This window comes from Eleutherodactylus coqui, chromosome 11 (genome assembly GCF_035609145.1).
Source record: "Eleutherodactylus coqui strain aEleCoq1 chromosome 11, aEleCoq1.hap1, whole genome shotgun sequence".
NCBI lineage: Eukaryota > Metazoa > Chordata > Amphibia > Anura > Eleutherodactylidae > Eleutherodactylus > Eleutherodactylus coqui.
Genome location: NC_089847.1, coordinates 90,956,380 through 90,982,272, shown reverse-complemented (window position 1 = coordinate 90,982,272; position 25,893 = coordinate 90,956,380). Strand labels below are relative to the sequence as shown.

The 25,893-nt window shown below is 42.1% G+C and overlaps 1 protein-coding gene across 8 annotated transcripts in view; it reads right to left on the bottom strand.

The window, feature by feature from the left end:
* The window catches only part of TSPAN4 (tetraspanin 4), a 529,911-nt gene that overhangs the window by 311,148 nt on the left and 192,870 nt on the right, over nucleotides 1–25,893 (bottom strand). The window contains exon 3 of one of the 8 annotated variants that reach the window (XM_066583029.1): nucleotides 6,303–6,371. The exons of the other annotated variants lie outside the window; for them this stretch is intronic. The gene's annotated coding sequence lies outside the window, so the exon portion shown is untranslated. The remainder of the gene's footprint in view (nucleotides 1–6,302; nucleotides 6,372–25,893) is intronic. 8 annotated transcript variants of the gene reach the window in all.

Below are 25,893 nucleotides of genomic sequence, written 5' to 3'. Positions count from 1 at the left end.
GCAGTTACATCTATACAATTGGTAAATACTGAAATTGGCAAATATCTAATCTAAGGCTTGTACAGGAAACACATTCTACAGGAACCTCACCCACTGAACTGCTGACTACTGTTTTTGACTGGTTTTGTCACAATAATGAACCATAAATAACCCTAAAGTACAAAAATGTGTAGAATACAATTACAGGTTACTTTTACTGTATCCTGAGGCCATTGTAACTTGAGAAATCACTGTGCATACCTACCAAAAATGAGACACGTCAAAATACAATGTACACTCTTTCTATTTCTCTCTCTATTCCATTGTCAGCTTCTAGTTTTTCTTTGTTTTCCTCAGACTCCGTTTTTAACTACTCAAATCTTGCATTTCACTTTATCCCACTTGTGTGCCATTATTTTTCCACAACTCACTGCTTTTCCTCTGCATTTTGCTTCATGTTAAACATTCACTTACCTCCTCCTCCCCAAAATAGGGAGTCTAGCGAGTCTGATTTGGCAGATATGTCAGCATGCGGTCACAGTCCATCGCTATTATTTTCTAGAGGATTCAACACTTACGTAATTCTACTCTCTCTATTTAGAAGAGTCTATTAAACTATAGTAGAGTGATCCAGATAACAGAAAAATTATGGTATATAACACACATATATATAAATCTCTCTAGATAGATAGATAGATTCTGATAAGGGCAGAGGAGCCATAGCTGAGAAATGTACCTAGGATCATAATCATTAATGATCACAGACCTGCCAGAACTTATACTCAATGCAAAGAGAAGAAGCCAGAAAGCAGATAAATTGAAGTGACAATTAGATGGACAAGACTGGAATCAGGACTAACCAGCCTACTAGCTTCAAGACCTGGAACCAGTAATCTCAGGAGAACAGGAGCAAGAACAAAGACTCTGAAGCTCACTCAACGAATGGCTGAAACGGCTTAGCAGATGATCCTGACATGTCAGTTTTAGTAACTACTTGGTTTTTCCATGAAACAACAATTCTGGGGCATCTTTTCTGTGCTGGTCATCTAATATTCCTCCTAGTAATTTGTTAATAAATTGACAACTGGGCATTACCTCTCTCCTTATCATAGGCATATCCTACTCCGTCTGATACGCTCAACACTAATCGGTATGTAGGGACCTTCCCCCAAACTGTTAACGGCAATATGTTAATTCAGAGATATAACAGAGGAATGGCACAATGCAGAGTTCTAAGAAGAGATACTCCTGTTGTATCCGGAGAGCTGTGGCCGCCCAGTAGAAGGCTTGGGACCAGCAATGGATCAAGAGATGATGATTGGCTTCCAGTGTCATTGGGTGAACGGTCTAGGTTGATGTGACTGTAGCCGATGGAGCTGGATCGGGAAGAGGCGAGTATCATCAATGCAGTTTATGCTGCTATTTGAATAATCTGTATGTTTTTATATTGAAAAGTGTGGACTATAACAAATTGGAAGGATGTGATCAATGAGAATTCTACATGAAGAAGCAAGAACAGTGAGTGAGCAGTGGACAAATTGGACAAATCACTTAGTAGTCAGAGAAAAAAAAGGACAAGACTTTTGCAGGAGAGATTTTAATAGATGGATAAAAGAAAACGAAAGATGAAAAAGTCGAAGTAAGAGGTTGACAAATGCTTTAGAGAAACGTATGCTAAAGGAATAATGAGAATTTATTAAGAAAAGCACAGTAGGACACATGAGACAATAAGGGAGACTGAGTATACTGCCAACGAAAGACAAAGAGTCCATTAGACAAGGAGACGTGAGGCATGGCGGGAGCTACAGGAGACCACATTCAAATTAGCACAATATGGTCAGCGAGAGGAACATATATGAGGAAAAGGATTGCTCATGTTTGTAGACAAGCGTACAGTTTTGATGTCTGGGGAATGAAGTGATAAAGACCAGGGATGTGTCCTGTATACAAGAGGTGCTGATTAAAGGGGCTGTCCAGAGTTGCTGCTGTGTAAAATCCCCAAGAGGTAATATAATTAGGCTTATATTTACTTTTCCCAGCTCCATCCCACGCCAATGCTCAATACCCAACTCTGGGGTTTACAGCTTGCAGTCCCACCGAATTTAGGGGATGTCACAGGTGCTGCAGCCAATAACAGAGCCCAAGGATGGATCACTGAGTTCCACGATTGGCTGCAGAGACTGTAATGTCCCATAAACAGGCTGGGGCCTGTTGAAGGAGACGTCGGAGGGGAGACCCGGAGTGGCGGTGCAGGACACAGAGTGAGTGGGAAGAGGTGACTATAAGCCTATTTGTTACGTGACTGCTTGGGGAATGAATTGAAGACAACATGGCAGAGTCTAGAGCAGATTTTACTGCAGAGCAGAGTAGTGGTAAAATTCCTGTGTTTGAAAGGGATGTTGTACTCCAGAGTGAAAAATTGGGTTGCAAAATTTAAAACCGGCCACTTCAACATTGACGATGAAGACGGTTCTGGGACGCTTCCAGTGGTGACCACTCTAGAAACCATATACGCCATACCTGACTCGATTCTGAAAGACCAGTGAAGTTCTACTAAGACGAGGAAGGTGTCTGCTAAGAGGGTCCCGAAAGGCATGTCAGCAGATCAAAAGTGTGCCCCAGTGTAAACAGCATTTTCAGCAGGATGCTGATGCTTTTCTGTCTCGACTGAGGACCATGAATGCGATGTTGATTTTTTAATATGATCCTACTCAAGGGTATTCATAAGAATGGAGACAGTGTTCCCACACATCCAAAGACATTGAGTGCAGAAGTCACCATCCAAGGTAATGGTGTCTGTCTTTTGGGATATCACAGCTGTCGGTTACACAGCACCCCTGGATAAAGTGAATGAGGCATTGAAGTCTAAAAGCTGCAAAAAATTGACTCAAAATGTTGTGTTTTTTGCATAATAATGCCTTGCCCCACACAGCGACCATCAGCCAGAGCAAAGTGACTGACCAGGGCCCTGAGGTGCTGGATGATCCTCCTAATCTGACACCCTGGACATCATTTGTTTAATTTGAAAAAACACCTTCAGTTCTGTAGAAGGAAAGTGTCCTGTGAGGGTTGAAACGTATTACTGTGTTTCCCCGATAATAAGCCCTACACCAGTTTTTAGGGGAGGCTTGAAATATAAGCCCACCCTTGAAAATAAGTCCTAGCTAACCTGCACAAAAAAAAAAAATTATTACTCACCTGGTCCGTGCTGTCCCGATGCCTGGCGATGGTCCTTGGCAGCACTGTGGCAAGCTGCAGTGTCCACTGCTCTGACATTTTAGCTTCATTCTGGTGACGGGGCTTTGAATACCCCGCCTCCAGCAAAGTGAGCGCTGTGATTGGATCGAGCGCCAGTCAATCACAGCAGTATAATCCCTTCCCCCCAAAAATAAGACACTGTGCCTCTTTTGGGGCAAAAATTAATATAAGGCAGTGTCTTATTTTCGGGGAAACACGATAGTACTTAAAACTATATTACGGGCAGTGAGTTGGAGAAGGTGCTGCCAGCTGGTTTGAACACTGTGGCGGACGGCTGTAGGCATGGTGTGAACTAGTAAAGAGGTGGAAAAAAAACAGCAACGACGCAATGAAAGGAGTCCAAAGACAGATGAGTAAGGATAAACATTTCCAGGCATACAATGAAATGCTGGAGAATACTTAAAGGGGTTGTCTCGCGAAAGCAAGTGGGGGTATACACTTCTGTATGGCCATATTAATGCACTTTGTAATGTACATCGTGCATTAAATATGAGCCATACAGAAGTTATTCACTTACCTGCTCCGTTGCTAGCGTCCCCGTCACCATGGCTCTGTCTAATTCTGATGTCTTCTTGCTTTTTTAGACGCACTTGCGCTGTGCGGTCTTCTTCCTGGTAAATGGGGCCGCTTGTGCCGGAGAGCTGGTCATCGTAGCTCCGCCCCGTCACGTGTGCCGATTCCAGCCAATCAGGAGGCTGGAATCGGCAATGGACCGCACAGAGCCCACGGTGCACCATGGGAGAAGACCCGCGGTGCATCGTGGGTGAAGATCCCGGCGACCATCTTGGTGAAGGAAGAAGAAGGAAGAAGTTGCAGAGCGGGGATTCGGGTAAGTAATAAAAAATTATTTTTTTTTAACACATCCTTTGGTGTTGTACTGCGCCTATGGAAAAAAAAAACCTGTTTCGGCGCGAGACAACCCCTTTAAACCAAGAGGGATGATGGGAATAACGTGTTCCAACGTTGTGAAAAAGAAGGTATATATTATACTTCATGGGAACACATTATGCCCAGCATCCCTCCTGGCAGTAAGTGTTCTCTGAGGAAAGGGCTCTCAGCCTCGAAACGTGCATGTCATTGCTGGTCTGTAAATACAAGTAGGCTTAGCCCTTTCCAATCCACTGTCTGACATCTTAAGACATTATGATTTAAGGCTGTACAGCTCTAATGTTGGAAGACGTCCGTCGTGGTTCTCTTACTGTATATTGCCAGCCTCTCTGCTGTCAGATCCTATTCAACGAGTCACCTCATGCAGTACTGGCTTTAGCCAGCAGATAGCGCTGTTGTATAACACCATAAAAAGAGTAAGCCCCCTAAGAAAACCAGAATACAAATTGGATTGGAAAGGGTTAATATGCCTGGCTTTGGACTTGCTGTTGTTGGCTTTTTTTCTCTTCACTTCTCTTAAAATTTGCTGGTCTGCCGTATAAACTTTCCAGTGAAACAAATGTCAAGTGGGCTGAAAATGATCACTGCATTATTAAAAAAATATATATATGAAATCAGCAATAAAGTAATAAATCGGTCATATTAGACTAAAACAAGCTGTGAAGCCAGGGTTCAGCCAAGATCAGTACCCAGGACCCCGGGATGGAAAAGGGGAGGATGTGCTAGGGTGTACTTACAGACAGTAAAATAGTGGAGGAGACCAACTATACAACACCTCAAAATGCGTGTACCAAAGAGGAAGCATTACATCTACAGAAGAACTCTGCTCAGATAGACCCAACGGCACAATATAGCCAGTACCACCCCACATGAGGAGTGGCATACACCAGAATCGGGAGGTAAGCTCTGTTTTAACACTGTAATAAAGCCCCTATGTACATCCGTGGGTACATAGAAAAGTAGTAATAATAGAGTACTCTAGAATACAATTTATAGTTTTCCAGCTCCATTCTTTGCATATAGCGCGTTTCTAAACTTCATCACGGGGAATGCGTTTTTTTTGTCTTTTCTTAAGCAATTATAGGCTCGTTACTCAATCTGTGCATCCAGATTCAGGTGGGAAAAAAATGACCATCATAAATGGCATTAAAACCCACGCAAAATACGATGCTTTCTGAGATCAATTGGATTATGAGCAATCAATACAAAGGTGGTGTTTAAACACTGAACCGCGAGTGCAACGAGTTAGCCGTTAATCCCAATTTATGTACACTGTGCAGCAGAGAAGAAAAGATTTTTATTAGAAAATACAGTGTCAATTAACTTCAAAGCAATCAAATATAGTCGCCAGGAATTAATGAGAGGAGTGCAGGCACTAATCTCTACCTCATAAGACCTTGTGATTGCCTTATGAAATCAATAGTACAATACAGTACAGGACTAGATCAACCTATTTTTCAGCACCGTGCAAACAAAAAGTCCTTCAAAGGGTTAACATACTTCTTTGCTCAAAGCATTATCCAATTTTTAGCCTTCGTTCTTGCATTATAAATGCACATACAATATATCAAAGTAGCAGGTAAGTCTACTGAGCATGGTTAGCCAGTGTGCATGCCTGAGGGTGCATTCTGGCACTTTACTATCGATGATCCATCCTTAGGATAGGTCATTCTGATCATATTGTGGGGTCCGACAACCAATCCCCCTCCCCTACTGATTCAGCTGCTTGCCGGAGATGCTTGCAATACAACTCCAGGTCAATGCAGAATGTATGCAGCTGTACTAGTTGTCAATGGCTCCAGCAAACAGCTGATTGGGGGGGGGGGGGGCCATGTGTTGGGGTCTGACCTGATATTGAAGACCTATTCTAAGAAGAGAGGTCCTAATGAAGTCCCAGAATATCCACTAAAGGGCTTGTGTACCGGAAGGTGGTCTGTTCTATGGCATTCAATATCCCATGGTGCTAGAATCAATGCAACAGCTTCTTTCTTCCTAGCAGATGTACAGTAGGTGCCTATTTGCACCATATTCTCTATACCTATGTATGGAGCCTAGTAATAATGTTAAGCTGGAAAAAATAGTCCCTTCTGGGACCAAGAAACACATGTCGTCAATTAAAAAAGAATAGTGTAGTCCAGTAATCATAAGGTGTCCATAAAACTGACTATTGTACTCACATAGTTAAATGTGCATCCCTCTCGCCAAGTACTTGCGGACTAAGTAAATAGGGAGGATTCTGTGAGAGTCTGCATTTGGAGAGAAGATATATACGTTTTAGGTGACTGCAAACATTGGAGCTGCCACAGTGACAGACGGGATGCCATTAATCTGTAATTACAAGTCACCAGGGGGCCACCAGCCTGTGCAGAAAATTCATCCCACACAAGCTAAATGAAGAAATGCTTTTTGAGATTCTACACAGCACATAACAGAAAAATAAGGGATAAATCTAGACAGAAGTAGACTCCCCCATAGTGGGGAGAGTGACGATTACACATTTCCAACAAAAGTTTCTAATGTGCGAACTACGCAAAACAAAAATGTGCTGCAACACGTGCGGATGAAGAGCGTTCCGGAATATCAAGAATAACCAGACCGTTTCCAAAGGATCAACTAGAAGAGAATGTTAAAGTGATGTTCATGGGCAACACAAGGAAGCTGCTAGGGTGTGGATGTATATTCTGAATGATGCACCACATACTAGGGGTTCATAGCAACATAGCAGATAATAAAATGACTGCATAGTACAATTTGCTGAAAATACATGCCCCTTTTCTGAGATCACTCAGCGCTCTGCAGCTATTGGCTGAAATTGCACCTCCCAGACCTCCTGTTCTACCGGCTACCTGCATAGACTCTGTATATAATAACTAAAGTTGAGCGAACGAACTCTGCCGAGCTTGATGCTCGTTCGAGTATTAGCATATTCGATGGTGCTAGTTACTCGAACGAGCATCACGCCGTGTTCGACCCCACCCCAGTTTTTGGCTCCTCCCTGCTGTGACGTGCCCGGTTTGGCCCCTCCCCGCCGCGACGCAGCACACATGTCAAAGAGAGAGAGAGAGACGAACCCCAAAGAAAGAAAAAAAAGCTCGGCACCCGGCGTCCCACATACAAAAATGCTCGGGTCTCCCATTGTAGTTAATGGGCTTCGTTACTCGAGTAGAGCTCTCAAATTTTACGAAAAGCTTGACTCGAATAACGAGGACCCGAGCATTTGGGTGCTCGCTCATCTCTAATAATAACGCTGCCTTACTTTGTTTCCTCCTGCTTTTGGATCAGAAAGTAAAGAGAAGGTTGGTATTACTACAGCATGTGTCCACGTAAGGTTTTTAATAAAGAAGCGGTCAAGAAATAATGTCAAACAACAAGAAAAAAACAAAAAGTTCTTGTTGTTTGACACTGTTTCTTGACCGGTTCTTTATTAAAAACCTTACATGGATACATGTTGTAGTAATACCGGAAAGGTTCAGTATTAGCAGTATGGTGTACATAGTGGATGCAGGAGATGGCAATGAGTGATGTCAGATATAAAAAATTTGCTGCCCCTGGTTTGTTAAATGTCCAGAGTTTCAATTTAAAGGGGTTTTCAAGTCAAGTAAAACTTGGGCAGAGGGCAGGTAATGGTTAAAAATAAAGTCATTCTGGTCACTTCCATCATCAGTAGAGATGAGCGAACGTACTCGGATAAGCACTACTCGTCCGAGTAATGTGCCTTATCCGAGTACCGCTGTACTCGTGCTGAAAGATTCGGGACGCGCTGCGGAGCGGGGAGCTGCAGGGGAGAGCGGGGAGGAACGGAGGGGAGATCTTTCTCTCCTTCTCTCCCGCCCGCTCTGCCCCGCTCCCCGCTGCGACTCACCTGTCAGCAGCGGAGCGCCCCGAATCTTTCAGCACGAGTACAGCGGTACTCGGATAAGGCACATTACTCGGACGAGTAGTGCTTATCCGAGTACGTTCGCTCATCTCTAATCATCACTGCTGGTCTTGGTTTACAAACTGCAGTGGTAATGACCGTATAGACACATGTGAATGCTGCAGCCAATCATAGGCCCCAGCAGTATACAGATTGCTGAGGCCTGTATACAAAATGTTACAGCTGCAGTTAATAGAAACAAAGACTGGCAGTAAGGATGCAGAGCATGTAGTATGACTTAATTGTCCTGCGTAAACAGCCCTTGTCTCTCAAAATTAGTTCAAATGAACGAAATTGAGTGATAATCGTTCCATGTAAATGCAAAAAAAGTGTATTCGTTCCACATGCGTTATCACTGACTTTCAGTCAGCCTGAAGAAATATTGCGGGATCAAGAAAATTCTTTCTCAGTGTAAATGTTCCCGACTCAACGATTCACATAGAAGGTGAAGCACTTAATGAGAAGCCAACGAAAAGCCCGCGATCCAGCGGTGAAGTCTGTCAGGCTAAGCACTCTGCATGAGTGCCAGTGACCTTAATGGTGACGTCACCACTCATGCAGTCGTTTCCCCGACTGTTGGCCCATGTAATTGGGACATTAGTTTGTCTTAGAAAGCCTCAATTTCTCCACTAATTTTTGACATTAACACAGTCCAGCAAATAACGTGAAAAGGTACAAGGTAAGTTAAAACATAAAAATATGAAATTTTGAACTGAAACCCAACAATAGTTTGAATTTATGCTTTAAACTAAAGACTTTTTTTCAGGGACCATATCAAGGACAGCTGCTCTGCAGGACAGAAATCAAATTATGGTTTGGAAGTAGATGCAAACTATTCCTACAGGTGTCTCAACTTTTGTAGATTACTTTCAAACCTTTTGTTTTATACATTGGAAAAGACTGCATTATAATATCCTTTAGGTCAGGATTTCAACAGTTTTGCTTTTCAGGACAGAGCACATTGCTATCATAATGGCAAGAAAAAGGCAATTAACCAAACACAGACAATTATAACCCTTTGAAGGGTATGTCTATCCTACAGAAAAATAGCCAAAAAAGCCGAGGTGGCAGTCAGTACAGTTTCCAATACCATCAAAAGACACTTGGAAGCTGGAAGAAACTGACAAGAAAAGGTCTGGCAGACGAAAGGCCACTACTAAATCAGATGACAAGTCTTTTCTACAGCATGCGTATGATCCACTCCACAAAGCACAAAATCTTCAAGCACAACTTAATGTAGCAAAAAATAAACACGTTTCCATTTCAGCTGTAAAGAGAAGACTTCTATCTGCTGGTTTGACAGGTAGAGTATCAGTAGGAAAGCCACTGCTAAGATTGGTCAGGGGTTCATATTACAAGACAATGATCTAAAACATACTTCTTAAATAGTTCTGACATAACCTAGAAGACAAGAAGAAGCTGGTAGGCTTCAAAGCATGTACTGAAACTCCATGGACTCCAGTGAAACCCCACTGAGCTTGTTTGGGATGAATTGGACAGAAGGGTGAAAGCAAAGCGACCTACAAGTGCGGCACATTTGTGGAACATTCTGCAACAACGTTGAGAAGATATCTCTTACGAATTTCTCAATGCAATTGTAGAGAGAATACCTCAATTGCATAAAGTTGTTCTATCAGCTAGAGATACTCTAGAGTCAAAAATCAAAATTTAATTTGGTGAAAGTTAGGGTGATTTCACATCTAACTCGGAACCTCACAGATGCAGCTGAAAATACCAGCGCTTTTCTTCCTTCCAAAAGCCGACCAACTGGGTGGAACAGTGCCGGTGGACCCCACTGACTATAACAGGGTCTGCCACAGCGCTCTCCAGAGATGGAACCGCTCAACTGCGGGTATTTCCCTTTCCTGCTCCCCAAACGGAGAAAGCACCTTTAATCAATTACTTGTATTCATCTTGTTTGTTCTATGCTTTCAGTTCAAAGTACATTTGAGATATTAAACTGTGAATGTCAAAAACTGGAAAAATTAAGGTGTTCTAAAATTTTCGACTGGTAGTGTACATAGACACTAATGTTTCATAGAACTTCTACTCATCTAACAGCCTATGTGTACATCATCAATCTTGTAATATACTTGCATTAGAAACACTTTTGCTTTACCACTGAAAATCAAGTTTGAATTACCTGCAACTAGGGCTTTCCTTTTCAGCACCCTTACAATCCACTGCCTGTCATTAGGCATTTGGCTTCTCTAGTAAGAGGGACATGGGGACACAGCTAGTCACCAAACACAACAGGAGGGTGGGTATTGAGATGCTGCCTTGTAGCTGGAGCAGGGCTATACAAGACAGCATGGGAAGTGTGGGAGAGAAGTCCTGGCCAGTATAGTACTGACAGAACAGCAGCTTAGTACTCACCCTAAATCTGAAAGTTGATTTCAAAGAGCAAGGCAACCGAAAGATAGGAAATCTCAATTGATAGAGCTAAAAATGGGTGCAAACAGCAGCAAAGCAATAGCCAATGGGCTGCTTTTGAAAATTTAAGTGCGGCTTTAACTATTTTTATTGTATAAGTAGAACAGGTGATCATCATCAACAGGTAGTACTAGATTCATAGCGGGAGTCAAAGGAGTACCATACTACAGCAACCTCAAATAAAACAGAGGCAGCAAAACACACTGAAAGAGTTGTCAGTAATATCCACACACTAAGCATTACAAAACGGCATGATATAACACTATGCATTATAAAGGCGAGACTCAAAACAGAAGTCTCTTGATCAGCCAGACAGAGCAGCTACAGTACTTGACTGTCGATGACCAAGATGATAACTCTAGTTGGCATTTAATTAGCCGATGGTTTAAGAGAGACATTAGTAAGCTCTGAATTATCTCCCTTCTGTAACAATTTAACAAATCCATTCTTCTTCCCCTACAACGGTACTCAAGTCATTAAGATAATCAACATCAAAGCTGAAGAGAGCAAAGGAAAAATATGCCACTAACAAAAGTGTTTCTGCAGCAGAGTAGCACTACCGCCGCTTGTCAGAATCATTAACCGCGATCGTCTTTCTAACTTTATTTCTAAAACAATAACAAAATAGAAAAACACATAATAACAAGATACTGTAGGAATACAAAACCAGAAGTGGTGATCACAATGGACGTCATGAATCAAAAAAATGTATCCTCTCCCTGCACTAATCAGAGTCTAGGTTACATTGTACCAGCAGAATGTTCATTGCAACTGGCAGTATCAAAACTGATCCAGCACATTAAATACACGCAACCTATTCAGTAAAGCTATAGAGTCCGCTGTTAGCCTATGTATAATTATCCTGGTGTGAGGTACTGCCAGAGAGTTCAAATAATGATGATAAATGATGTTGAAACTTTGCTTTAGAACAATGGAACAACCTCAGATCGGGTCATGAAAGTTTGTGCGGTAACAGATGAGCGCTGAACGTTTCCAAACATTTTTAATGAGTAAACTTTCAATATCTGCGGAGAATACTAAGTTTCATAGAGTAAATACCACAAGCGGATGATCCAGTATTACAGGGGGATTAGGGGAAGTCTGACACTTGGGTGGAGATGTGGCGAATTAACTTTATTGTGGATTAGTGGTCTTCAACTGGTGGACTGCGGGACACCAGCTGTCTGGATCCGGCAGACCTGTCAAGACGCATTGGAGGAGAGCAGAGTTGGTCATCAGGAGTGGAACTAATGCCTGGTTCAGACATAATAATTCTCGCTCATTGTGTGTATTTACACGGCAAGATGATCGCTCAAAATTCGCTCAAACAGCAGTTTGGGTCTAAATGAGCTTTTACGCTGGGGGCTGCCTTCCCCCTCTACACAAGGTTCTGGCATTAGCCAGAGTCCAGACATAGTGGTCAACAAGCTCTACACAATCAGAAAAATAGGTCACTACGGTCAAGTAGCCTCTGAGAACTTTTTATAGGCCATGGGTGGAACAACATTTAGGTCGTCAGGTGTCAAGACGGTTCATCTAATGACCCCACAACTGTAGCATTTTCATATCTGCCCGAGATGTCATTTTGCTGCAAAACTCAGCATGCAGTTACAACTCCTTCTAGGCGCTAGATTTTTTTTTTACAATATGACCTCTTTACTGTTTGACTTCAGGTCAGGCCTCCACCTTGCTGCAGAGAGGACACTGCTATTTGCCATAGGGACAACCTGTTCTTACACGTTCCTCCACAGTGGTAAATTCAATTCCCCTGCCACCAAATGTCCTTTGTTTTCCTGATTCTGTTATGAACTCTACCATTGTTCTAACATTTAGGCAGGTCAGAATTATGTTAATATAGTGGGATCATTTCCATTGTGCATGCTTCTACAATGTTGTTTAGTGGGACACATAGCCCTTATGCTACCAGGTACTGGACTCTTAACAGCTATATTACAACGCAATCTTAAATTGGTACCTACATATAATTATCTCTGAGGCTTTGCATTTGGAATATATATTTTTGGAAGCCATTACTGATGTAGATGCATCTCGTAACATTTGCCTAGCTATCATACAGCTATCTGTACATTGTAACAGTACAGATTGTGATATGGAAGCTTTTTAAAGTTCAGCTTTTTTACATTGTAAGATTGATCTCTAATTTTCTAGTCTTAACCAGAGAGATAATGGAGGACAAGATCCATCCGGGAGGACTGAGACATCCATGTTTTATATGGGAGTATTACCTAATGCTGTTCAAAACTTACATAAACTTTCCCTATGATGCGAAAAATGTTATGCGCATCTATGATATTGGAGGGCTATGATTTCCTCTGAATGTCAAGGGATGGCAGTATCATCCGAAGCTGCACGAACAGAGTATTAAGCCTGGAGTGTCGATCATTACTCTGTCATTTCTTCAGAAAATTGTAGACCACAAAGATGAAACATTAAAGGGAACCTGTCATCAGGTTTTCATAATGCAATCTAAGCTAATGCTGTAGTAGTGATGATACAGACAATGCAAAAGCGCTAATCAGTGTACTTTTAGGTGCACTGGTAGCTTTATCATTTTCATTTGACGTTTTTCCACCCAATATGCAACGAAGGACGGGGAGTCAGATTTTTGGAGAAGAGTCAGATGCCTCCCAGGTTTGATGGACAGGTATGCAAATTTTCTTCCCATCAGTAATTCCCATGCAGGCGCAGTGACAAGAGATGGCTGCGCCTGCGTATTATCGTACTCCTGGACCTGCGCTAGCATCTTGAGTTTAAAAACGCGTGCGCTCTGTTGGCCATTAGTTTATCACATGACTCACGGTCCGGCAGCTTCATTCTTCATCCTGTTATCTGCAGCTATACTCTGCCTAATATAAGTAATCTACCCGCTGAACAAGCATAGTGATGCCTTCGGTTAAGAGATTAATTTGTTCCATGACAGAGCTCTTAACCCAAAACACTCATAGTTCAAAACAATTTTCCCCATTGAAATGAACTGAAATGCCATTAATGCGTTCCGGACATCTCCAAAACCTGGGCTTTGGGGAGGTTCAGAACGCATTAATGGCGTTTCCGTTCATTTCAATGGGGAAAATTTAACACTACATCTAAAAAAAACCAAACGTCAATACTCACCTACCGCCGGCGTTCCGGTGCTTGTCTGGGGGGTATTAGTCACTGCTGCAGCCTGCCGTGTCCTCCTTCATGCTGACAGAGTATTTCTTCCTGGAAGCGGGGCTTTAATTCCCCGCCTCTAGCAAACTAATACTCTGATTGGTTAATCCAGCACAGCATCAGCCAATAAAAGCCGGTTCTGGATTAATCAATCGCAGCCATTCAATGACATCGTGAGGATCGTAACACTGGCGGTAGGTAAGTATTAGACCCCCCTGCCCAGAGCATAGGCTTGTGAGCTTCTTGACACTCGAGCAGGCTCGTAACCCGAGTTTTTGCTCTCAGAGCAAAAATTCGGGAGAGAGCCTGCTCGCAAGTCAAGAAGCTCGCAAGCTGAGGCACTCACAAGTCAAGCTACCACTGTAGTTTACATTTGTATTAGGCAGAATATAGTTGCAGATAACAGGATAGAGTACTAGTCCAAGGTAGAAAAGTAATAAAAAGTTCAACTTTGTCTTTATGAGAATTTAAAGTGATGCAGATGAATGGAGAAAGGGGTCTCTGGATGCAGGTGGATTTCGTAGGTTCTGTTTTACACAAGAACATACACCATACCATAAAGGCAGACCATATAGCTGCTATAGGGTCTTAGAAAGAGGGGCCCCAGCTTATCCCATTTGTTATTCATTGTTAAGAGCCAGTACAGGACTCCCCTATCCAGAAGAACTGTGTTGTTAGCAGCAAATGCGTGTGGAGTCGACCCAAGGTTCACGGGATTAGGGGAACAGGAAAAACAAACAATAGACCTTATGTCATTTTATAGTTTTGTTCTAGGTGACAAAACATGGCACTATAATGAGTGCCCATTTTGATCTTTGCTATGGGTCCTCTATTAATTTATGTATACGCAGATCCACATATCATCTATAAACAATATATCAATATGATGAGTGGATATGTATACAAATAACGCATTTCACAGACCTAAATTTTAAAGTTCGATATTCAATATACTATATATAAGGAGTGGACAAAATTGGCTGGCTTGGCTGGCTGAGAGCTTTCCCACCAAATTTGTGTTTACTTCACCTCTTGCCCTGCTCTCGGTGGTTTTGGGAGCCAGCTGGTAACAGCAGCTGAGTGGCTCAAACCCCTGACCAATTGAACTTTATAGCTCTGGCAAATGGTCACTTTTGGCATCTGTGTCATATTACCTCCACTTAAAATAGGTCTCTACCGGTCTTATTGAAATGTGATTTATAATCCCATGTAATTTAAGGCATGCATTTTGTACGCTGTTTCCATATTTTTGTCCACCCCTGTACATGCAAGAAGACAGCAGGTGACCAGGTAAGTGTAGTCTGAGAGAGGCTGGTGAAGCACTGAAATATGAGAAAAAGCTGTTTTCTTCTGGTTTTGCCAACTGTAAATAAAGTCAAATATTAATGAGTGTAAAGCCAGAGCTTCCTCACCATGCTCTAAAGCAATATCTGATGTCATCAATCAACAAGACGACTGTCAAGATTCTAATTGGGTCTTAATGAGTGCACTACATTACCGTACTAAGATGTTGTGCCCTTCCTATATCAACAGTTTATATAAATAATCCGAACAGGAATTACATAGAAGTTGGAACATACTGAGCATGTAGCTTGATGGCTACAAACGGTAGAGAATCTGTGTCTGACAATGGAAGAAAGTCAGAATACAATATAATTACAACGTGAGGATGATAAAATCTAATCCAGATTGAAAAGAACAGATGCAATAATAATGTATCACACTATTCAGTAAGAGTACTGAATAGCTAAAGGGGTGTATATGCCAGAACAGTACAGCCTCATGTGTTTGCTGAACATCTCATCTACTTTGCTACTAGAGCCGCCTCTCTCTAGACTGCTGGGGGCACTTACTACTGAACTTTGGAGCTAGATGTGGACTAACCATTTGGGCAGGTAGACCACATTCATTACACATTCATGGTGAGTTAAGAGCAGGTTATTACCTGAAATATTAGGATGTCCGTATATCCAGATGTCCACATTGGGACGAGCTCTGCTATCTTAGCGGGATTCTGCTCCAGCAGATCTTCCTCTGATAAAACCAAGGTTTGATTCCATTTTCGAGGAATGTGTTGGGATGATATTGCACCACAGCACATAACAGTTGAATTACAGGGTACAGTTATGTCCAAACCCTCTAAATTCCGTGTATAACCACTTAATTATGGGACATTTTTTTTGCTTTAACCCTTTAAGGACCAGGCTGTTTTGTACCCAAAGGACCAGACACTTTTTAGGGATTTTACCCATCTGGTGGTTTTACTGCCCTATTTTGTTTCCTTTAGCTAGCAAAATTATTTTTGCTGCGTTTTTTTCCCGTGACATATAGGGCAATTTTTAAAATATCTTTTTCACTGCCTTTGTTCTCCGGTTTGTAGTTTTATTGAGGGTAAAAAGCTAAAAAAAAAAAGTGTTTTTTTTAACATTTATAGTTATTTTTTTTTAAATTAGGATATTTATGCTAAAATAAAGTACAGGAACGGGTTCCTTTATTTGTTTCGGACGATTTGATATATAATATGTATGGTTTTGGATTACAAGGCGCCTATAGCGATGGTTTTGGTTGGCGTCGGCTTTCGGTTATTTTCTCTCTTATGTATATATTGATGTTTTATTCTGTAATTTTTTTTTACTTTTGTATGTAATTATAATTATGTTTTTTACTATCTATGTCCCCTATGACGTCATATAAGACCTCTGAGGGACAATCACGTTTTTTGGTTTTTTTTGACACTTTCCCACTGTAGCTGGGGCATCCATAGGAGCCCCAGTTACAGGGAAAACAACCCCTGTAATGACATTAGTCACTCGCAGAGCTGGTCATGGTCTAGTATGACCCTGTAGCTCTGCTGTAGCAGGGAACCCCGGTGGTCACATGACCCCCCCGACTCCCGTAGGCATATTAACTTATTCCACAAGACTTATGTTAATTTCACAACCTGATTGGTTGTTTGGGTTGGCTGATTCACAATTCCAGCAACCTGATTGGTTGTTTGGGTTGGCTGAGTCACCAACCAATCAGGTTGCTGGAATTGTGAATCAGCCAACCCAAACAACCAATCAGGTTGCAAATCGAGCAGGAGTCTTATGGAAAAAGTTAATATGCCTCCCATAGTGGAAGTTACACTTCCACTTTCACTTTCTAGTACACAGCACTGATTGAGCGCTGTGTACTCGGGGGAGGAAAAGGCAGAAAGGGTTATAAACCCCTCCTGCCTTCTCTCCTGGGTTATCAGCGGTCACTAACAGCTGACAACCTGTCCTGCTTCTCATTGATTGCAGAGCAGGAGGCTTAAATCCCTGCCATAATTTTACTATTGGCGGGGCTTCAAGCCCAGGACCAAGCACGGCATATTTATCGCGCCTGGTCCTTATGGAGATGGAAAACCCCTTCAGAATTTCCCCCATTGTTTCTGGGATTTGTTCTTACGGCGTTCATGACTCGGTGAAAACATCATAACTTTCTTATCTGGATTAGCACAATTATTGTGACACCAAGTTTCTGTGTGTTTCTTTCCCTTCTTTCTAAGATCGATAGCATTGTTATTTTTCTGGCGACGGAGCCCTGTGAGGTCTTGTTATTTGCGGGAAGAGTTGTATTTTTTATTGGTACTATTGATGCACCTGTGACTTTGGATTGCTTTTCATTGTGTTAGTTGGGAGGCGAACAAAAGAAAAATAGCAATTCTGGCATTAGTTTAAAATTATTTTTACATTGTTCACCATGTGCAATACATAAAATATTTTTGTTGTCTTGGTCGTTACGAATGCGGTAAGGGCTTATTCCATTGTGCGTGTATCGGCCGGGTTTTCATGCCCGGCCGATATACGCTGTCCCTCTCTGCAGAGGGAGGAAGCGGGCTGGGACCGGGCGCAGTGCACTGAGCTTCCGCCCCCTCTCTGCCCCTCACCACTGTTTGCAATGGGAGGGGTGGGGCTAAAATTCTGCCCCTGCCCCCTCCCATTGCAAATAGTGGCGAGGGGTGGAAGCTCAGTGCACTGCTCCCGGCCTGCCTCCTCCCCCTGCAGAGAAGGACACCATATATCGGCCGGGCGTGAAAACCCGGCCGATATACGCATGTCGGAATAAGCCCTAATACTTATTATGTGCTGATTTTTAAAAATGTTATTTTTTTATCCATTGAAAAAGGGTTTTTGTGGATATTTTTTTTAACTGGATTGTATATTAACATTTTACAAAGGTTTCTTCTCACTGCAACATTAAAAAGCCCTTGGATTCTACTACTTCTACTTTCCGATTTGAGACTTCATGGCTATGTGCCTGATTTTATGTTTAGCCATGAGATGCAATAACCAGCCCAAGTCACTCATTTCAAGGGCTGTGCACTTCCTTCTGGCCCCACAGTGTCTCCAGATATTTTACCTCTCAGAGATACAAGATTCATGTGACATTATATTAACCTGAACTTGAGAACATTTATAAACTCAGAACAAAGGAACCTCGCAGAAATGAGCTATTGTTTGAAGCTTATAATTATACAGGAAACGCTTTGTTGAAATAGCACAAATCAAAATTTCGTTCTCCCTTTCTAGGTCTGCTATATTTTGGAGATTATAATCGTCCCCCCGAGACTTGCTGCTTGATTATGATAAATGGACTTTTCTTTAAAGTGTCTGCCGGAAGAGAACAGTAGTGTTGTGTGTCGTGTAATACATTTTTATAGAGAATGAGACTTCAAGATACCATTACAGCCTGACAATTCATTCCATCTTCCACGGTGCAAAACATAAGTTCTCAGAAAGGAGGATGCAATATCTTATGTTTGTTCTTTGTGATGTATGTGACATAAAATGGACAAGCATATTACAGAATGCTGGAGACGGGTCCAGTAGGTAGAGGTACTAAAGCATTGATCTATTCATTAACATTTCATAGGAGGGGATTATGACTTCCCGGAGCCCCTCTGATCAGTTGAATAAAGTTTGTTGGAGTGTCACAGCCCCTTGTTTTAAATCTACGGTGCTTGGTCCTGGGCTTACATACATCCGATAGTAAAAATATGGCGCAGGATTAAAGCTCCCGCAATGTAGTAGGAGTAGGTCGGGTCCTTGGCTGTTATCTACAGCCAAGGACCCAGGGGAAAAGGCAGGAACGGTTTTTAACCACTTCTGCCTTCTCTCTTGCAGACTACATAGTAATGCAATAAAACAAGAAAAAAAGTCAAGAATGTGAATATTTTCGCAAAGCACTGTACAGAATGAATGAGTACGAGTATCAGAAAAGTCTCAGGCGGTTCTCACGCAACTGGATTTGTATTGCGGATTCTGCAGACTTTCCACTGCAAAACACAGGCATTGAAAGGCATGTAGTTTCGATTTTTGCTTCACACTTTCTTTGGATATGACTTGCCGTGTCGATTTTGTTGTGGAATCCGCGTGGGCGACCTCTATTGATGCTAATGAAGGGATCCAACCAGCAGCCGATACGCAATTCACATTGGGCTGTGGGTACCCACGTAATCACTGAGTGACGACTCGGGAAATACAAAGAAAGCAAAAAGAAAACTACTGCGCATGACTGCTTGCAAGCGTATGTGGTCGACCGCAATACAGTTTTGTGAGGTACGTAGGGTCACTGGCCGGGCTCACACCTGGAATCCGCTGCGGACCAGTGCATTATAGGGTGGTTTCACAGCTACCCATACCCAAACTGTTGCATCTCTGGACTGGACTAAACTGAGCAGACCCCATTGACTATAATGGGGTCCATCTGCTTTTCGTCCAGCTGCCCGGCTTTTGGATGGAAGATAAAGTGCTGCATGCAGTGCTTCTTCTTCCATTATTTTCAGCTGCATCTATGATGGAACTGCCAGCCGGAGATCGCAACACAGATGCAATACCACTGTGAATATATGCAGCATCTACCCCCCCCCCCCCCCCATCCTGTGAACATATCCTCAAAACGAAGATTGTAAATTACATATAGAATTAGTGACTCATTCCAGTTATTGGGGCCGTCTGATGGAGCTCTTCTGCAATTATGACATCTTCCAAACAATAACACAATCCCATGCAGATTAACAAACTATTCCGAAAAAAACTGTGGCGGAGTAAATAAGGGCTGAAAGGCTTCTTAAGAAGGAAACAAAAGCTTTCCAGATTTACAGCATTGCAGCCTTGTGTGGCGTTAGGATGGAATTTTCCTCCTCTGTGAAGCTGAACTGGCAGACGGCTCACTGGGGTTTTGTTTTGCCTTTAACTGGGCCAACATATGAGATTTGCAATTATTAATGGGTTAGGTTGAATGGGCTTTTGACAACAATAACTTTTATGAACAGTATTAATTCCATGGCCCAATGGCTTCTTTTATAGTTAAGGAAAAGAATTAAAAATGTAAAAATCTAAGTGGGTTTTGCACGTATTCGTTTTTTCTATCATGCACTCATTTAAAATACTATAATGCCAAAAAACTGTTAACCCCTCCAGTGGCAGGTTTATTATTACCCTGTCATGCCTCACAGGGCAGGTTTTTTAAATGAGTCAACAATGCAATTAAAACCCCGGAAGATTTCAGATGACAGCTCAGGGCTCTGCACATTTCAGCACTAGAGCTGTCCACAGAAATCTTCCGGGGTTTAACTGCATGGCCAGTGCAGCAAGCCCCGGAGATTTTCCAGGCGTGCCACTAAAGGGGTTAAATGTGCAGACAGGCTTAGTTCCTTTAAGGAAGGTCAGCTAAATTAACCCTTTAAGCACATGGTCTATTTAGATCATAAGGTCGCAATGATTTTCTTTGAGGATAACTTAATTTTTCTGTCGACATGGCTATATGAGGGCTTGTTTTTTGCCTGGCGACTGTAGTTTTTATTGCCATTTTCGGGTGCATATTCTATGGTAAAACTTTACAGTGTTAATCATGCAGCATAAATGACATGATACATTTTTATTCTGCGTGTTGGTAGGATTATGACGATGGCAAAAATATTATGTTTTTTTTTTAGGTTTTCCACAATAAAACCTTTTTTTTTTTTGGAAGTTATTTTTATGTCTCTGCATTCAAGTCCTATAACTTTATTTTTCCATGGTCTGAGTTTTTATTGCAACCATTCAGAGGTACATACTGCTTTTTTGTTTACTTTTCTTGCATCTTTTTTTAGGAGGCAAAACCAACAAAACAAGCATTTTATGCTTTTTTTTTACGGTTTTGCCATGCAGGAAAAATAGTGTGTTCAATATATCGTACAGATCGTTACGAATAGAATACCAACTGCGTAGGATTTTTCCATTTTTTTAATACAAATAGAAGAAAATGAGCAAAACCAGGGATTTTTTATTTTTTTCACTTTTTAAAAAAATCATTTTATATTTCTGTAGGGTACTTGAACCACAACAGTTCTGATTGCTTTGATAAAGAACTACAGGACTTCTGTGCTGCAATGGCTTATCGCTTACAATGGCGATGATAGGTAATGGCAAGATTAGATTGCAGGGGTCCGATGACGTCACAGAGAACATACATAGATCCTGGCATGTAGGGGGTTAACAGCGGGGATAGTTGTTGTTATATATGAGTAACAGCACACTCCCACACCATCTACATGATGTGGGTTTACGTCCTGTTGCGTTAAATACCCTTCAGCCAGGACGTAGACTTACGTCCTGTGGCGTTAAGCAGTTAATGCAGTAAACCAGGCTTTATAAGCAGGACTTGACACAGTGACCTTATCTCTACATGTCACTTTGAATATTTGCCGGCATGACATAGTTTGGGGCAGCGGTGATCAATATACCCAATTCTAGGGGCAGCAGATGCAGTTCAGGCTCCAGTAGAAAGCCACTCACCATATGTATATTCCAAGCCCCCCACTTGCAGCAGAGATGGGGGTCACACCGGTAGGGTCGCTCTCACTTATATGCTATGGGAGACACAGACAATTCAGCCCAGCCCAGCACTCAGGACCTCATCAATTACAAATATGTAGCATATGGACAGGATACCGCTGCTACAGTGCGGATTGCCGCATAAGACGCCATAGTTTGCTCCCTAAAATGTTACTAACTGGATTCAAAATATAACTGCACTCAGAAAAATACTTTAAAGGGATTGACTGCAATTTTTTAAAATCTCAAGCCCCTCGGGCCCTGGAAGCTCCCGGAGCGGTCATGTATGCCTGAACAGCAAGTGGTGATTGGACGCAGCAGTCATGTGAACGCTGGGACGGAACTGTGTAAAAGAAAATATCTGCAACCTGGGAAACTTTCCAAATCTCAGACACGCCTTTAAATATTCAGCACAGAGTATATATAGTCAGCGCAACAGAGCGTAAAAGTTATGGAAAACGTCGGGGTTGGGGGGGTGAGATGGGGCAACTTTTTAAACTTCCATATCACAGTATGTATACACTGCAGTCTCAATAATGCTCTGTAAGGTCGCCTGCGCACAAATGGGTCAAATTCTGCAAGCGATTTCCGACGCAGACGATTTGTGATTCATCGTGAAAATGAATTGGGAGCGTTTGCGGACAAATCGCGGATGCGAACGTTTTTCTACCTGGATGTACGCGGTGCGCAACCTAACGTTTGTGCGGGAAAAAAAAGATAGCCAGCAGGTGATTACATCAGAACGTTGCCCAACCCCCTGGAAAAAAGCCTTCTATATAAAGGGTTAATGCGCAGACGACATTCACTTGTGCTTAGAACAGCCTTCGGAACGGCATACTGCTCTCTTGGCTTGGGAGGGCCATGCCGCTGCCCATATGTAATCCCTGGCTACCGCAGTGGACAATGGTGTGGTCTCCTCTGAAAATATCTGTCCTGCACAGTCTTTTCCCTGCATTCCTACTTCCTTTTATTCATTTTGTTATGTGGTCTCCTAGCAACTTGCGAACTATCCACCTACGAATCCGCGCCCTTCCACAATATAATTGCGGATGCACTGCAATTTAAATGCTCCCATAAATTTCAATGGCGCCCATCTGCGTGGAATCTGTGCAAATATAGAGAATGCTGTGCTTTTTTTCTTCCACTCAAAGCAAACAGAAAAAAAAACCACGCAATTCGCATCCACGCGTCTGCTTGAAACTGCAGAACTTAATGCCTTCCAATGGGAGAATATTATAGCATATCGTCCGCACGGGTGCAGATTGCAGATTCCGCAATCCAAATCCGTTCATGTGCAGGCAGGCTAAGTCGCACAATTTATGTAAATTATTATTTAAAGCGCTTGTACACTTCTAAACTCAGGCTGAATTCAAAGAGAACATTGCCTGCAATACCAACCCAGGCCACTGCCAAGTGTATGGAGCTGTCAGCTTCCAGCTCTCTGCACACCAACAGTGGCATGCTGAACAGCCGATTGCTGGGGGTCCAGAGTGGTTGACCCCTGCCGATCAACTATTGATGATCTGTCCTTTCATTGTTTGGCTCCATCCTATTAGCATAACAGGGACAAAAGTGAATGAGCCTGATCTGGCATATACCGCCTGTCCAGCTTCCAGCATGCCATTTGGCATCTTCCCAGGCAAAATAGAGGGGCACAGTGTGTTATTTCATCTACAGTTTTATACTGGATCTGTGCTGGAGGCGTTCAACAAAGTTTCCCGCACCGATGTGAACGAGCGCTAATATCTACACGGGCACAAATCGCATGTGAAACAAAACTCTTCCTCCTGTATTTTATTGTACATCGTTTCTCTTACTATTAAAGGGAACCTGTCATCGCCTTTAAGTTCCATAATGCCGCAATGCCGTTGGGCAGGAGGAGATAGTTTGGCTCTGTTTGGCAGGAGGAGGGGGCGGGATGGGGCAGGAGCAAGAATGCTAATTTCCCATCCCCCCCCCTTCCTTGTCAGCCAGCAAAGGGAGGGGGTGGGGGCGGAGCTAAGCTCCACCCCTTTCCATTGCACACAGTAGGGAAGGGGGTGGGAGTTTAGCAGTCCCGCTCCGGCAGCTGTCATAGGCTCTCATAGGAGTCTATACAGCCGGCGGTGGCGTAAAAGCATCCAGCTGAAATGCACTATCTTGGCCGGCCGGGAGCTTTTACGCCACGGAAATACGTCCATGTGCACTGATGCATTGTAAACAAATGCATCAGAAGAGCAGCGTATATCGGCCTGGTGTGAAAACCCAGCCAATATACACCTGTGTGAACCCAGCCTTAAAAAGAAGGTTTAAACATTTCCGATTCAAAATGCTAATTGCTGCCAAGCCGTCCGGTGGGTGGGCCAGACTGTCCTCAGGGGCGGCAGTGATAAGAGGTTCCCTTTAACATCACACAGATATTTTGGCTACCACAGTATCACACTGTTTTGCAGTGAGAGTTATGGTGTATATATAGTATATTGCTAGGTCACATATAATTATATCTGTATGAAACGATCGGTGCCGATACTTACTGCTACCTATAGATTATTACATTAGATCTGATCAATACGGCATCTCAGTATATCACACAATGTTCCAAGTCCCCGGAGTTCATAGAAGACAGTGATTTGTGTCCAACGTCGGAATAGAAGAAATTCACAGTGCAACTTCTCTTGTCCATCCTTGACCCCGGCTAGATTTACAGACCACAGCGGACTTACAGACTTATTTTATAAGTAGTTTTCCTCAGATGCAGCAGACAACTGTGATAAATTAAAGATCAGTAAATCCTTGCATGTTTGGCCATCCAGCTGTGAGCACTAATACTAGGTAATCCTCGCAGGAGGAAAAACGCAGTCCAGAGTCATGATTTATAGGAGAGTGTATCTGGAAAAATACGTGGAAAATATTGAAGTTATTTTTATTATTATAACAAATAAAGGATACGAAGTTTAAAAACAAAAAACTTTTCCCATATTAAAAAAAAAAAAAAAAAAACATTTTGTACCGTCACATCCACAAAAATCTGATTTATCAAAATATTGGAATATTTATCCCGCCGTGAACGTCGGCAGAAAAATATATACATACAAACGCCAGAACTGCGGGGTTTTTTGTCACTTTGTGTCCAAAAAGACAGTAATAAAAAGTGATCAAAAAGTTGAAAATGGTACAAATACAAACCACAGCTCATCGCACAGAAGACAAGCCCTAACACAAACCTGTTAACAGACAGATAAAAAAAGTTATGGCGCTCAGAAAAGAACAAAATTTTTTTTTTTTTTTTTTTTTTAGAGATATTGGCCTTAGCAGACTGGATACCAAGCTGTCCCCGTGGGGTGGCTTGAAAGACTGCCTGTCAAATCACAGTATGATGTAATGCTACAGCATTACGTCATAGTTCAGGAGCGATCAAAGCACCGCTGGTTGTAGTCCCCCAGGGGGATTTTAAAAAAAGGAAAAATAAGATCAATAAAGTTTTATTAATTGTAAAAAAAAAAAAAAAAGGAATAAAAGTTTAAAATCACCCCTTTTTGCCATATCTATATTACAAAAAAAATCTAAATCATAAAATAAAAATACATATTTGGTATCACCGCATCCGTAAAAGTCTGATCTATCAAAGAAGCACATTATTTACCCTCCATGGTGAATGTCATCCCAAAAGAAAAAATAAAGAACGCCAGAAATACACTTTTTCAGTTACCCTGTCTCCCAGAAAAAAATGCAATAAAAGGCTATCAGAAAGTCATATGTATTCTGAATTGGTACTAACGTAAACTACAGGACGTCCCGCAGAAAATGAGCCCTTGCACAACTACATGGACGGAAAAATAATAAAGTTATTGCGCGCAGCAGATGGCGGCAGAAAATCATTTTTAAAAATGTCTTTGAAAAAAAATAAAAGTAGTACAGCAAAAAGTTTGGTATCGTAGTAATCGTACCGACCCATAGAATAAAGTTATCATGTCGTTTTTGTTGCAGTTTGTGCGCCGTAGAAAAAAGACGCACCAAAAGATGGCAGAATCTCATTTTATTTTAATTTTACTCCACTTGGAATTTTTAAAAAAGTTTTTCAGTACATTATATGGTACATTAAATACCACCATTGAAAAGTACAACTTGTCCCGCAAAAAACAAGCCTTCATACAGCGACGTCGATGGGTAAATAAAGGAGTTATGATTTTTTTAAAAGGGGGGAGGAAAAAACGAAAATGGAAAAAAAAGGGGACTGCGTCATTAAAGTGTTAAAGGTCACAGATTTCAGTCTCACACTTGGGAACATGGAGGCAGACCAAACATCCACCGATTATGCTGGGACCGAGGGCTATGTGGCTCCTGAGGTGTGAGGAATGGAAATCGTCCTACCATTTGTTGATGTAATTGAATTAATGTTCTTGGTTATGGATCATGGGAGAC